This window comes from Heptranchias perlo, chromosome 3 (assembly GCF_035084215.1).
Source record: "Heptranchias perlo isolate sHepPer1 chromosome 3, sHepPer1.hap1, whole genome shotgun sequence".
NCBI classification, from domain to species: domain Eukaryota; kingdom Metazoa; phylum Chordata; class Chondrichthyes; order Hexanchiformes; family Hexanchidae; genus Heptranchias; species Heptranchias perlo.
Genome location: NC_090327.1, coordinates 69,355,904 through 69,370,326, shown reverse-complemented (window position 1 = coordinate 69,370,326; position 14,423 = coordinate 69,355,904). Strand labels below are relative to the sequence as shown.

The 14,423-nt window shown below is 42.8% G+C and overlaps 1 protein-coding gene across 1 annotated transcript in view; it reads left to right on the top strand.

Annotated features, from left to right (window-relative positions):
• Window positions 1–10,873, top strand: part of ca8 (carbonic anhydrase VIII) — a 96,057-nt gene extending 85,184 nt beyond the window's left edge. The window contains exon 10 of the mRNA XM_067980123.1: window positions 8,009–10,873. The gene's annotated coding sequence lies outside the window, so the exon portion shown is untranslated. The remainder of the gene's footprint in view (window positions 1–8,008) is intronic.
• Window positions 10,874–14,423: the final 3,550 nt, after the last annotated feature.

Sequence of the window (14,423 nt, the reverse complement as noted above, 5' to 3'; positions counted from 1 at the left end):
ATTGTGGAGAGTGTGTGAGGCATGTCTGCCAGTACCTCGCATAGTTGCTTCTGTACCTCAATCATTCTCCTTCTCAACAATGGCCGCCGGGGTTCAACATTTGTGTCCAGCTGAGCTTGGAGAGGAGTGTGCCCCCCGACGCAGACTCTCCACAGCAGCCCCTGCCACCAGTGTCTGCTTGTACTCACTTGTGAATTGTGAATCACCAGGTGAAAATCCAACTAACTAACAGGATCCACCGAAGTGCGAGTGTTTGCGTTGGTGCGTGGCTGTACCTCCTGTGACGTGCAACCTCAGAAGGAATGAGGTGCTCTGAGGAATCATTGTCATGCATCTCCACAGACTCTTGTTTGCGTGAAGGCCCTGGAAGACAAAAGAAAATGATATGACTTGGTCCTGGCAAAGTAACAATCTTGTCAGTCACCATATTCAGTCTTCTCATAGTTCAGTCATTGATGAAATGAAGTGTGAGTGAAAGATGTTTTAAATTCTGTCACTAGACATTTGCGAGTTCCCAGTCTCGCCATCTCCAATTGAGAGGGACACAGATGTGGCACTTATGTCCATGTTGTCCTCCTCTGCATCAGTGAGCTGCACAATTTGTGGAGGGCCACCTCCAGTCCTCTCCCCCTCCCTGTTTTGTGCTCTCTTCTCCTACAAGAGGCGAGAGAACAGATTTGCGAGTGATTGAAGATGACGTATTCACTCGATGGTTGCAGTGCAGTGGGTGAGGCTGACTATCAGAAAATGCATCAGAGGGTGGCTATCAGACAGATGCATTACATTGCTTAAGGATCGGGGTGAGTGACAGTGGTGGATGGATACAGGAGTTGGGGGGGGGTGGTGGTGAGGAAGTGCATAGAAAATGAAGGATGGGTGCTGCTGAAACGTAAGTGGGTGTGTGGAGTGATGTGATTGAGTATGCTTGGCAAGACAGAATGAGAGGGGGGTGTTGTACATCACAGGATTTAGGTGACTCCAACTGTACTCACTTTTCCTGACCTAGTCAGGTCATTAAAGCGCTTCCTACTCTGCTTCCAAGAACGGGCCACAGTGCTCCTGCTGCTCACCTCCTCAGCCACCTCAAGCCACACCTTCTTGGTAACAGAAGCAGGTTTCTTCCTCCCGTTGCTGGAGAAAATGATGTCCCTCCTGCTCTGCACTGTACTCAGCGGTACTTCGAGGGAAGCATCTGTAAATCTGGTTGCTGGCCTTGCTCTTTGTGAATCCATGGTTAAATTCCTTCTGGCTCCTCCAAATTCCATTTTTGCATTGGTCCTTTAAATATTGGACTTCAGATCGTGTCGTGCAGGTGCGTAGTACGCCTGCTGCACAGCTTGAAGATGTGAAACCCAGAAGAAAAAAATGTAATTGTTCAATAAAGTTGAGATCGCAGAATCCGACCGGCTAACTTCATTTCCGGGTTTCGGGTCTGAAAATCTGCCCCCCCCCCCCTCCACCCCCCAACTCTCTTCTCGGCAGCGAGTAAATATCGGGGCCTAGATGTCCAATCTGCTAGATAACGGAGGAACTGGTCTCACTCATCAGAAACACATTTATTCGGAAGCGCAGGCAGCTTTTCTGTCTGAAGAAGGAAGCGTAGGGATAAACTGGCAGCAGTGGTAATCTAAAAGAAACATTTTAAAATGTTTTACTCTGGCACAACACTATGATTTCTTTACTCTTACAATTTTAACATTCACAGCGTGTATTTCGTTTGAGTTGTCCAAAAATATGCCTTCTATGTAAATACTGTCCTTTACCCATATACCAAGATGTGATAGGTTGTAAATAGATGAGATGTTAAAGTGATTTCATTAGGCAGTGCAAGACTTGCTAAGTTTTGACCTTCCATTGGAGGTCAGTCCATTTATTTGCTTCAAGGCTGTTTCTGTCACACAAACATAATGGCTGATTTCCATAGCAGTAGAGAAGCATAGATTCCCAAATCACTAGATGAGTAAAATCAGAAGTTACCAGGGGCATGATTTTGCCCGTGTGAGTGGCAGCAGTATACTGACAGTAATTAGGTGTTGGAATGCAGTATTACTTCTCATTACCAAATTGCTATTTCCCCTAAAATCAGACAATCCACTTGTTCCCATATACTCTTACCAGTGAAAATAGAAGAAAACATTGGATAAGGGCAGCACGATTTTATAAAATCACATTTGTATTGAGAGTCAGATGGAACTGATTTTGGAACTGGAACTCAAGGTGGGCAGTTAAAATTAGCTGGGTGACTTACCCACTGACGTCTTGCACGGATCCTGCTGACTTCAATTTTAACCTGCCTGAAGGCGGTAGGGACCTGCTTTAAATGTGCAGAGCGGGGTCATCAGGGTCCAACTGTACTTTTAGCTGGGCTGAGCAAGGAAATGTTGTTGCTTTCCGGCCAGGTGAAGACAGCGGGAAGAGGAACTGGAACCAGAAGAGACCCAAACAGGTAAGTTTTTTACTTTCCTTGTGGGGCCAGGAGGAGCAGCAGTACTCCGCTGGGCCCCATGAGGAAAGTTTAGGCCTCTCCTGCCCGGAGCTACCTCCCTTCCCTCTCGTGAGACCCTCCAGAAACCGCAACCCTGCGAATTACATTGTTGCCAGTGACTGTTACTTTGGTGCTGGCTTGGGGGCTCCTGTCACCCAAAATTCTGCTCCCACCCGGCTAGCTGTCACTTGCCACCCATTTTGGGATGCTGATGAAGCCTGGAAGTTAAAATCGCCCGGGCCTCATACTGCCGAGGTCGGGGGGGGAAGGGTTTGCCGTTCATCTCGCGCCACCCGCCCCCCTCCCCCCCGGTTAAAATCAGGGTTTTTATTTTTAATCAGCTATTTAGATATCCTAGGTTTTTAGTACTTTAAATTGTTTCATCCATAACAGCTATCTTTAAGATCAACAAAGAATCTCATCAAACATAGTCTCTACAGTGGTCTGTTTGATACTCAAATAACTAAAATTGTGCACAATTTTGTAAATGAAAGAAATGTGCCTTTGAAAGGGTTGATTGCCAAATTTGCTGATGACACAAAGGTAGGTAGGAAAGTAAGTTGTGAAGAGGACATAAGGAGTCTGCAAAGGGATATAGATAGGTTAAGTGAGTGGGCAAAAATTTGGCAGATGGAGTATAATGTGGGAAAATGTGAACTTGTCCACTTTGGCAGGAGGAATAGAAAAGCGGTATATTATTTAAATGGAGAGAGATTGCAGAACTCTGAGGTAGAGAGAGATCTGGGTGTCCTAGTACATGAATCACAAAAAGTTAGTATGCAGGTACAGCAAGTGATTAGGAAGGCAAATGGAATGTTGTCATTTATTGCAAGGGGAATGGAATATAAAAGTAGAGATGTTTTGCTACAGTTGTACAGGGCATTGGTGAGACCACATCTAGAATACTGTGTGCAGTTTTGGTCTCCTTATTTAAGAAAGGACATAATTGCTTTGGAAGTGTTTCAAAGAAGGTTCACTCGACTGATTCCTGGGATGAGGGGGTTATCTTATGAGGAAAGGTTTGACAAGTTGGACCTGTATACACCAGAGTTTAGAAGAATGAGAGGTGATCTTATTGAAACATATAAGATCCTGAGGGGACTAGAAGGGGTAGCTGAGAGGATGTTTTCCCTTGTGGGAGAGACTAGAACTAGGGGCCACAGTTTAAAAATAAGGGGTCTCCCATTTAAGACGGAGATGAGGAGAAATTTTTTCTCTCAGAGGGTCGTGAGTCTGTGGAACTCCCTTCCCCAGAGAGCAGTGGAGGCAGGGTCATTGAATATTTTTAAGGCTGAGTTAGATAGATTCCTGATTAACAAGGGAGTCAAAGGTTATAGTAGGTAGACGGGAAAGTAGGGTTGAGGTCACAATCAGATCAGCCATGATCTTATCAAATGGCAGAACAGGCTCGAGGGACCGAATGGCCTGTTCCTGCTCTTAATTCGTATGTTTGTATGTAGTTGTTTTATTAGAAACATTACACAGTATATCTCCAGTCATTAGTCAAATCATTTTTAAAAACAGCAAATCTAAAAGTTTCAGTATACCCACAAGATTGGTTCAGATGAAGAAGGTATTTTAATATGTTGAATAAAGTTTTTACTTGAAGGCCTGAGCCTCTTCCTCTGCTTCCTTGTCAACTTACACAGACTTTAATAAACCAAAATTTCCATTAACAAACAAAAATGACCTCATAAAGCATTCAAATATTAATCATTTATTAGTTTCCAAGTTTTTATATTAAAAAAATCTGAAATGCTCAAAAGTGAAATTTTTGTTACTGTCTTTGCACCAGTAATTGACATAAGTACCTACAAAAAGAATCCATTCTTGGTAAACAGTCTCTTTTCTTATCATTAACAAAGGAACTACACCTGCTCCAATCACAGGTGGTGTCTGTCTGTGAGCAGTTCCAAATAGAAAAGCAGCATTGATTAATAATGGCAAAAATGCCTGAAATAAAGCTTTGAGAACTCAATCTCTAGTTTATTTTACAAAGAATAAAGAAACTCAATCTCCCACAGGATGAGGGAACACACCCTTATACCCTTCAAGTTCTGCTAATTCACACATTGCATGCTGGGCAATTCTGCATACTGCACAGGCTAGGAAGACACAATTGCACGCTGGGAAAGTTTTAAAATTGCACTTGCTCAAAATGCATAGATGTGGTTGAAAGCTTTGTCCAACTATTGTGAGGTTAAAAAAAATCCAACTGAATCCTAGGTTTTTAGGTAAAAACTTTAACAAAGGTATTAAAAGATACCTTCAAGTTCTCCTCCAAGTCACACGCCATCCTGACTCCTGACTTGGAAATATACTGACGTTCCTGCATCATCACTGGGTCGATATCCTGGAATTCCCTACCTTGTGTTGGGAGCTCCATCACAAAGACTGCAGCAATTCAAGGAGAAGGCCCACTACCATTTCAGGGCATTTAAGGATGGCCAAAAATGCGGCCTTGCCAGTGTCATCCACATCCTGAGAACAAATATTTTAAAAAGCATCCAGTTGGCTCCAATTTCTGTGGCCTGATGCATAACTGCAGGTCTGTGATGTGCCTGCAGATGCACTCAGATTTGCTTCTGTGGCGGAAGACCCAGGGCTCGATTTTACCACCCGCTATCGGGTGCGTTCTCGCCGGGGGGGGCCCCGAAAATCGCAAAATCCGGGAACGGGACCGGATCCCGCCTCGATCCCGCCCACTTCCGGGTTCCCCACTGATGCGCCGGCGTGCGCGCGCAGCCCCCGCTGGTGGGAATCCCGCAGGCAATTAAAGCCAGCGGGATGCCACTTGACAATATTTAGTTAGGTATTTCAGATCATTAACTGACCTGATTAAGGGACGATGTGGGATTTTAGAACAAAATGGGACTGTTTCCCACACTGGGGGAAACACTCCCAGCTCGAATGGACGTGTTGCAGCTGTCAGCCTGTGGCAGCTGCAAAGGTCCATTTGACAGGTGGGGGGGGGGGGTGGGAGACACTCACTCATTGCAGGAGGTCACTCTGTCACTTGGGACAAAGTTTGGCCTCCACCACCCTCCTCCTGACAGTCAAAGTCACCCACCTGCACACTTACCCCGGGGTCCGGAGACATGTACCTACCTTGCGGACCCCCTCAGATGTACATCTTGCGGATGGGGGCCGCCGTAGCTGCAGTCATGACCTCCTCGGAGGGCGAACAGCATCACCAGCCTCGCCGGCCACGCTGTCCACCTCTGACACGTGGAGCTCCACAACAGAGTGCTGTGACACATCCACCTGCACAGCAGGAGGGAGGGCTACTGCAGAGAGAGATGCGTCGCAGAGGGCACTACCCTCGCCACAGGGTCCACAGACCGAGGCTCAGCCTCCTGGACCTCTCTGAGCAGCAGTGCACACGGAGGCTCTGAGTCACTCAACATGTAGCCGTGGACATCTGCAGCCTCTTTCATGCCGAGCTGCTCCTGGCTGGCCCGTGCACCACGTTCCTACCTGTCACTGTCAAAGTCACCACTGCCCTCCCGAACTTCTCCTCCGCATCCTTCCAGGGTGCAACCGGGGTCCTCGCCGATGTCTCTCAGTCGTCTGCGCAGAAGAGCCCTGCAAATACACCTACACCCACTGTGCAGTGACACAATGGGTGGCATCAGTTGTGGGTCTTCATAGTGATCCACAGGAGCAGGCATTATTGCACGAACCAGACAAGATTCGCGAAGACATGGCAGTAATGGTGCCAATAGAATATGTGTACTCACTGTGGCTGACCTACTGAGGTCATTGGAGTGCCTCCTGCACTGTATGCAGGTGGGCGATATGTTGGTGGTGCAGGTGACCCCCTCTGCCACCTTGAGCCAGGCCTTCCTGGTGACAGAGGCGGGCCGCTTCCTCCCGCCCGCCGGGGGGGAAGATCTCTGTCCTCCCCCTCCTCCTCACCCCATGTATTGATACCTGGGGTGAGGCAGCATTAAACTGGAGCAGCCTTCCCCCTGGGCTGCTCCATGCTGTAGTTTTTTCTATTTGTTGCAGCATCTGTCAGTGGAGGACTGCCCCTTTAAATAGAGCGCCTCCAGCTGACAGATCTTACTGCGCATGTGCAGCCCGCCCGACGCGCAGATCAACAGTGGGGAACCCGGAGGAGCAGGTAAGTGAATCCAATTAGTCAATTGTCTGCTACGATCGCGCGAGGAGCTGACTAATTTCACCGGGCCCGTTACCCACGCGCCCGATAGCCCCTCCACCGAGAACCCGCAGGCCTGCTAAAATCGGGCCCACAGTCTCTGGAGTTCTCCTGGGCCATGCAAATGGCTGGCAAGGAAGAAAAATATGGGTAGCTACCTCCTCATGGGCACCTTGCATCTTGGGTGGGCACCTAGAGAGGAAAATCTACTCTATGTCGTTTGTTCCCCCATGAAAGAAGACCTTTTCCTACTTATCACAAAGTTTATTCATTAGGGGTGATTTCACTTTCTTGCTCCGCCAGTGAAGAGCCATGCTCGTAGAAAAAACAGATTGGCGATAACATTGTAGCCCTGATTCTCTGACCTACGCTCCCCACTGTGTGTGGAACCACCTCTATTGTATATTTGGTTAAATGTAGGCACGGGTAGCAGTACAATATTGCATTTGTTTAAAAGTCCCTTTTAACTTGATTGTTCCAAACTTGAAACAATAGCCACAGGAAAGCTATCCTGATGTCAAAAGGAAGCATTGTAGCATATAATAACTATGATTTGCAAACTGGAGATAGAAAAAAAAACAACTGCTTCAGTGCTCCCTTTACTTTCTTTGCTGCATGGGGCCCAGAAGAAAAAGTTCCAAATAAAATGTATATTTCTTTCCTGTGGTTATGCTGGAGGGGCAGCTGGTTAGGAAGCTGCACCAGACATTTTTTGAAGGTGTGCAGGATCTGGGAGCAGGGTTCATGGTAAGATTTTTTCTTTGCTTGCCTCTAAATTGATCCAGAAATCAGTTTAAAGAATTGAGCCAATTCAGGGAGTTGATCATTTTTGCCCTGAAACAAACATCACGTTTGTCCAAATTTACATATTAATTTGTTCAGTGTCCTTTTGTATAGCAAACGTGGTGTTGGTTACATTGGTTTGAGTTGGTCTATTTAAACCAAATAAATAATGTTTTAACCCATTTCTCGCCCTTGATTGTTCTTATGTTCTTAAAGCCAGAAAGAAGTTTTGGAATTTTAATTGTACTGAAGTAAAAGAGATAAAAGTGGTGTGGCTACTCCAATGCCAGCATTTTATGCATACCTGAAAGTGCTGACACACACCATGTGATGCATAACTCTGAAAGCTGTAAGAAATATGTGTGTAGCACAGTGATTATTTCAAACCCAGTTGAATAGGATGTAGATGAAATTATTCTATTGAGTAATTTGTAAGACAAGAATTGTACAGTGGTATACTCCACTGATATATTAGAACTGTTTTCTTGTTATTCCATCTGTCTGATCAGTCAAATGAACAGGGTGAACCTTCCACTAAGGAATTTCTCAGGCATGAATGTGCCATTCTCTTTTAACAGGGTGAAGACAATGAGCCCACAGTATCCCACTGTATGAGAAATGGATCTTTCTGAAGCTGCTGCTCCTTCAAAATACAAAGCATGTTTTGTGTTGCCTTCTATAATTAATGCAGTCCTGAAAAGCAGCTGGGGCAGTTGGCTTGTTCTCATAGTCCTGTTAAATATTCCAGAAAAAAGAGCTGATGCTGAAGAACAAGAGTTCATTTTAGGTGCCCCCCCATGCTTCACATAATTGTTTTTGTAGACTGTTTATGCACTTGTCTTTTGTAAATGGTTATTTGTTAAACATTTTATTCGTGCAAAACTCTGTCATATATTTAATAGTGATATGTATTTCTGAAGTTTCTTATGAGTTTGAAATTTGAAAAGTATTTACTCGCTCTTTGCTGCTTGGAAAAATAAGACTTTGCATTCTGTGGTATAGCAGTATTAAAAAGAAAAAAGTTTGCTCTTGGACAAAACTAATGTGACTTGAGGGTTATCTGCATGACTGAATAAAACGGCATTGAATGCAAGGGAAAAAAACTTGCTAGTCCTTACAAAGATTTCAGCAGCCAGTTGGTTTACTCTGTTTACAAAGGCAACCGTTTAATTTGGCTAATTCTGAGCATGTTCTATTTTAACATTTTCTGATTAACTTCATAAACTGAAGTTACAGTAAGTTGAGTGTGTATTTGGAAGAGACATAACCTGCATTTGTTTCTTACAAAAAGAGAGGGCTTTCCTAATGAATGAGGTTGTACTATGTAGATTTTTACTTCAGGCATGAGAAGCTAAAATCAGTTTGAGCAACAAAGTTTGAAAAGTCTTGTATATTAAACCAATCTGCTCCTGAATAATGCATTAATTTAGTCATTGCAAATATGCCCTGCTTTACTGTGAAGTTATCTATGTTCTTCCAAGCATACGTTTTGAAGTAACTGTTGCTGAACCGCGTTAGAGGGTAATAAGCCAAGCTTTCTATATAATGCATAGTTTCAACAAGCTTTGATTATTCGTGTATTATTTAACTGGTAGTGGAACCTTGTTTAGCGTTAACAGGATGTGCATTTGGGACACGTGAGTATGTTTAATGTGCCGAGTACAATAATTTTTAATACACTTCATTCCGAATAAGTTGGGGAGGGGGGTGGGGAGCAGACACGACAAATGTGAAGAAAATTGAAGTAAAATGCTTAACATAATTCAAGACTAATGACTGCAACTTTTGCTGACAATTTGTCATATATGACTCATAGATAAAGCTAATGTAAGGACTATCGTATCAATTAAGATTCTTTGTAAAGTGCTGAATTCAAACTTTTGAAAATGTAATGAGTCCATAACACAGAGTGTAATTGCTGTTCCTCCCTTCTTTGTATTTCCTGTTTTGTGTTTCCCTTGTCTGAGTGCTACTTTATTTTTATTTCAAAGTTTTATTTTTCTCTCTCTTTTTGTTCCCATTGGGCTGTGTGAGGCACAAATTGCTAATCTTGCCAAGAGGAAGTGTGTAGGGTGAATTGGTTCAAAACTACAAACCAGACCAAGTTAGTTGAAGTCCTGAGCAATTTATTTGAGTCAGTTATATTCAGCTGAAATTCTTATATATTTTCATTTACAATGTCATTGACTGGAAATCCTTGTTTAATTATTTTTCAACATTTTCTATAATTAAAAAATATTCTGTTTCCAGTATTGTGAAAAAGCTTCAAGTTGGGTAACACGTCACAGTTTATTAGTACTGAAAGCCACAGGCTAGATATTAAAGGGATATTGTTATCTAGTAAAATATCTGCAGGATACTTCTACCAGGTTTTAAATGGTGGAGGAGTGCAAGATGCAACCAGTGAAACAATAATAACTAATCTTTAGCTGATCACATCTGTTGCCATAAATGTTAAAACTGAACTTTTATCAGGCTGTTTAAGGTTCAGGTTTACACATTCCAGTAGCTAACATGGCAGCATTTGATTAATGTTTTTGGAACAGACTGTTCCATGAACACAGTCTCCTTTAATAATGTACCAGCATTTGAATATTTTCTTCTTATCTGTTGCATCGATTTTCAACCCATGCAGAAGTACTGACACCTTTTACATCAAGATTTAGGAGTTTCAAAGGCAACATTTAAAATATTTGGAGGATCTGTAGATAGATTACAGTACCCAGTAATCAGTATAATGGAATCTTTAGGAGTTTGCTTAGTTCCTCATCTCAAGTGCTTATGTCTGAGTACAAAACTGTAAACAGCAACATGAAGTAAACTCTGGCCTTCCTGAAGGCAGTGATCAACTCAAATGTATGATGCATCTGACTTCTTTGTTTTTAAAGAAAGCTGGGGTTACTGTACAATGGGCTGAAGTCAGAATCACATCTTCATTGTTATGTCTAAGTAACTTTAAGCAAAACTGTTTGGATTTAAATTCTTAACACTATATAAAGAAAATAACGTTGGTGCCATTATCTCTAGAATTGATGTCCTTTGGGAGTATTTCCAAAACTGTAAAATAAATAATTGTCCTTGGTGTGAACACAATTAAACATTTCCTGTCTCTGGAATCCATGACTGAAAATCTTTCCTTGCCTAACTTAAAATCTGCCAAAAGTCCTATACCATTATTGAGTTTTTGACAGACTATTTTTGTGTTACCTTTTAAATTAATTTTAAATGTAGTAATCTGTAGTGCATACTCTGTAAGACAACCATCTTATATGATGTAACCTGCATAATCAGTAATGTTCTTTTTGTGACTTGGATCCTGTATAGTGACAGAGTTAAGATTATCAAATGAGACTTCAACCAGCTTTCTTAAATACAATTGTAAAAAAGCTGGTGGGTTCTGCACATTATTACAGCAATTACAATATAATAGTTTCTATAACTATCATTTGTGGATGTTACCCTTACTGTGAATATATAATTTATATTTTACATCTTTTAAAACTCTTAAGACAGTAGTACTACTTGCATTGCAATAACTTTCTTCTCTCGATAATGTCTTGGTGGTGTTTTTACCATTAGGATCTATGACCAGATTTCAGGAGAAATGCATCTGACTTTCACCAGTTTTGTTTAGTTAAATATATGCAAGGAAGTAAGTAACTTGGTATAAGTGTAAAAAGAATCTTGACACATCTTGCACCAGTCACATGATTCGTGACATGCACTTCTGCTTTGTTGCATATACTTCCAATATGTTCTGCAAGTAAACATGCATACCCAGATAATTAAGAATCTTGCATCTAGCACGCACAGGTAATGTGTGGGAAAGTATCCGTCACACTTGCAAAGTGTCACATTTTGAAAGTGCCTATCATAAAAAAGCAACAAATCACTGTTAACTGATTAATGTCAACCACATTGGACAGCCACTGGTGAAGAATCAGAAAACAACAAAAAAAAGCTACCAGTAAATAACCCATACAATCGCTGAAAATATTTTTCAAAATGTCTACTGTCGCCATCTTGCTTTCTTGGTAAACCAAAGATATAGTACTAAAAATAACATTTTGAACATAAGCCCATAAATAAAAATAAAAATTCACAACAAAATCATTAATTACCTTTTCGGTGTTTGGAAATTTTGGGAACATTTCTCTCTGCGGACCTGACCCTCTCTATAGGGGTTGTGACTTGAATTCTGTTGTTTCTGGAGCTTGCATTGACTTTCCTGTTGATATGGAGGTTCAGTCAGGTTGCAAGCCACAAATCCTAGAATGTACCAGTGTCACTCTGATGGACCACAGCTCCCAGAATTGAGTTTACAGCTGCCAGCTTCTGTTAAAACAGGGATTGGTGGCATGCTGTGTGAATGCCGATCATATATATAAAAAATATGGTGCTTTAAAGATGCATCCCAATTTTCTGATTAGACAAACAAAATATTTTTCTCCTAGATACAGTCTTCTGATCCAAAACCAGCTGCCATCACAATTTGCTGTCTGCCTGGCATTATTAAACAGATAAGCCCTATAGTAAAGTGGATTAGCACTAGTTTCCTAACGAGCAGTGATTATTCCAAACATGGTTTTTGGAAAATTCTGGGTAGCAACTATATTGGAGATTGTGGCAGTGCACTGAATTAACTGCAATTTTCTTGCTGCTCTGGTGAGTTATGAGTTTGTTTTAAATTTAATCATTATCTGAAGGAAATCCAGTCCAGTAGTTTCAATTTTGAAGATGCATACCATGCTTCCCAGTACGCCCCCCTGTCCACTCCCCCCCCAATATGCTCCACTCTCCACTTCCCTAATGTGCTGCACTCCCTGGCATTAATAGCACCATGCTAAACAACACAATCATGCACCAAAGCCAGATTAGCCATGAACAATACCATCGGAAATCAACTAGTGGTTACAAAACAATTAAGGCGATAGCATGAAGTTGAGGTTCAGATAATGGACTATGTTTTAATTATGCTGTTGGCATTGATCCTACCTACTGACAGATTTCCTGTTTTAAATTGTAAGCAGCAGTTTTACTATTAAATACATTTGTAAAGGAAGCTTTTAATGCACCATGTTGAAGCTGCCATTGTACTAAACAGCTCTGAGAAAAATGACCATGAGAAATGTCGGTCAGTCTTAGAAGTTTTGAGTCTGCCTTCGATACAGCAGTGCTGATCACATCTACAAGCAGCCCGAGTGTCTTACATTCAGGAGTACTGCTCAATATCTAATTATAAGATAGCGTAACAATAACTTGAATTTATATAGCGTCTTTAACGTAGAAAAATATCCCAAGGCACTTTATAGAAGCATAATCAGACAAAAATTGATGCCCAGTTAAAGAAGAAGATATTAGGAGGGTGACCAAAAGCTTGGTCAAAGAGATGGATCTTTAGGAGCATCTTAAAGGAGGAAATGGAGAGGCAGAATTCCAGAGTGTAAAGTCTAGATGGCTGAAGGCATGGCTGCCAATGGTGGGACAAAAGAAGGGAGTGATGCACAGAGACCAGAGTCCAAGTAACACAGAGTTCTGAGGCAGGATTGTAGGGCTGGAGGAGGTTACAAAGATTATAAAGTTGAGAATTTTAAATTGGAGGTTTTGGAGGACCGGGAGTCAGCAAGGACAGGGATGAGCAGATCTTGGTGTGGGATAGGACATGGGCAACAAAGTTTTGGATGAGCTGTAGTTTATGGAGGGTGGAGGATGGGAGGCCAGCCAGGAGATTGTTGGACTAGTTAAGTTTAGAGGTGACAAAGGTAGGAATGGGAGTTACAGCAACAGAAGAGCTGAGGCAGGGTTGGAGGCAGGTGATAGAGAGTATATGTGGTCAGAAGTTCAGGATGCCGAGGTTGTAAACAGTCTTGATCAACCTGAGATGGTGGCTGAGGAGGGGAATAGAATTCAAGGTATAGAGTTTGTGGCAGGAGATGAAGATGATGGCTTTAGTTTTCACAGTGTTTAAATGGAAGAAATTGCGGCTCAACCAAGACTGGACAAGCAATTTGACAGCACAGAGGCAGTGGAGTGATCATGAGAGGCATTGGAGAGGTATAGCTGGATGTAGTCAGCATACGTTTGGAAGCTGACCCCTGTGTTTGGATGATGTAGCAAGAGGCAACATGTAGAGAAGGCCATGGATAGATCTATGGGGAACTCCAGAGATAATGGAGCAGGGGCAGGAAGAGAAGCCATTACTGAAGATGCTCTGGCTACAATTAGATAAGCAAGAGTGGAGCCAAACAAGGGCAATCCCACTGAGCTGGCCAACGGAGGAGAGGTGTTGAAGGAGAATGGTGTGGTCGACAGTGTCAAAGGCTGCAGAGAGGTAAAGAAGACGGGGAGGGATAGTGCACCACAGTCACAGTCACAGCAGATGTCATTTGTGACTCTGATGAGGGCTGTTTCAGGGATGTAGCAGGGGTGGAAACCTGATTGGAGAGGCTCAAAATTGGAGTTGCAGGAAAAATAATGTCAATATGTTCAAGGACTTTGGAGAGGAAAAGGAACTAGAGATGGGGTGATAGTTTGCAAGGAAAAAAGGTTTGAGTATGATTTTGTTTTAGTCATTCATGGGATGTGGGCGTCGCTGGCAAGGCCAGCATTTATTGCCCATCCCTAATTTCCCTTGAGAAGGTGGTGGTGAGCCGCCTTCTTGAACCGCTGCAATCCGTGTGGTGAAGGTTCTCCCACAGTGCTGTTAGGAAGGGAGTTCCAGGATTTTGACCCAGTGACGATAAAGGATGGCGATATATTTCCAAGTCAGGATGGTGTGTGACTTGGAGGGGAACGTGCAGGTGGTGTTGTTCCCATGTGCCTGCTGCCCTTGTCCTTCTAGGTGGAAGAGGTCGCGGGTTTGGGAGGTGCTGTCGAAGAAGCCTTAGCGAATTGCTGCAGTGCATCCTGTGGATGGTACACACTGCAGCCACAGTGCACCGGTGGTGAAGGGAATGAATGCTTACGGTGGTGGATGGGGTGCAGTCAAGCAGT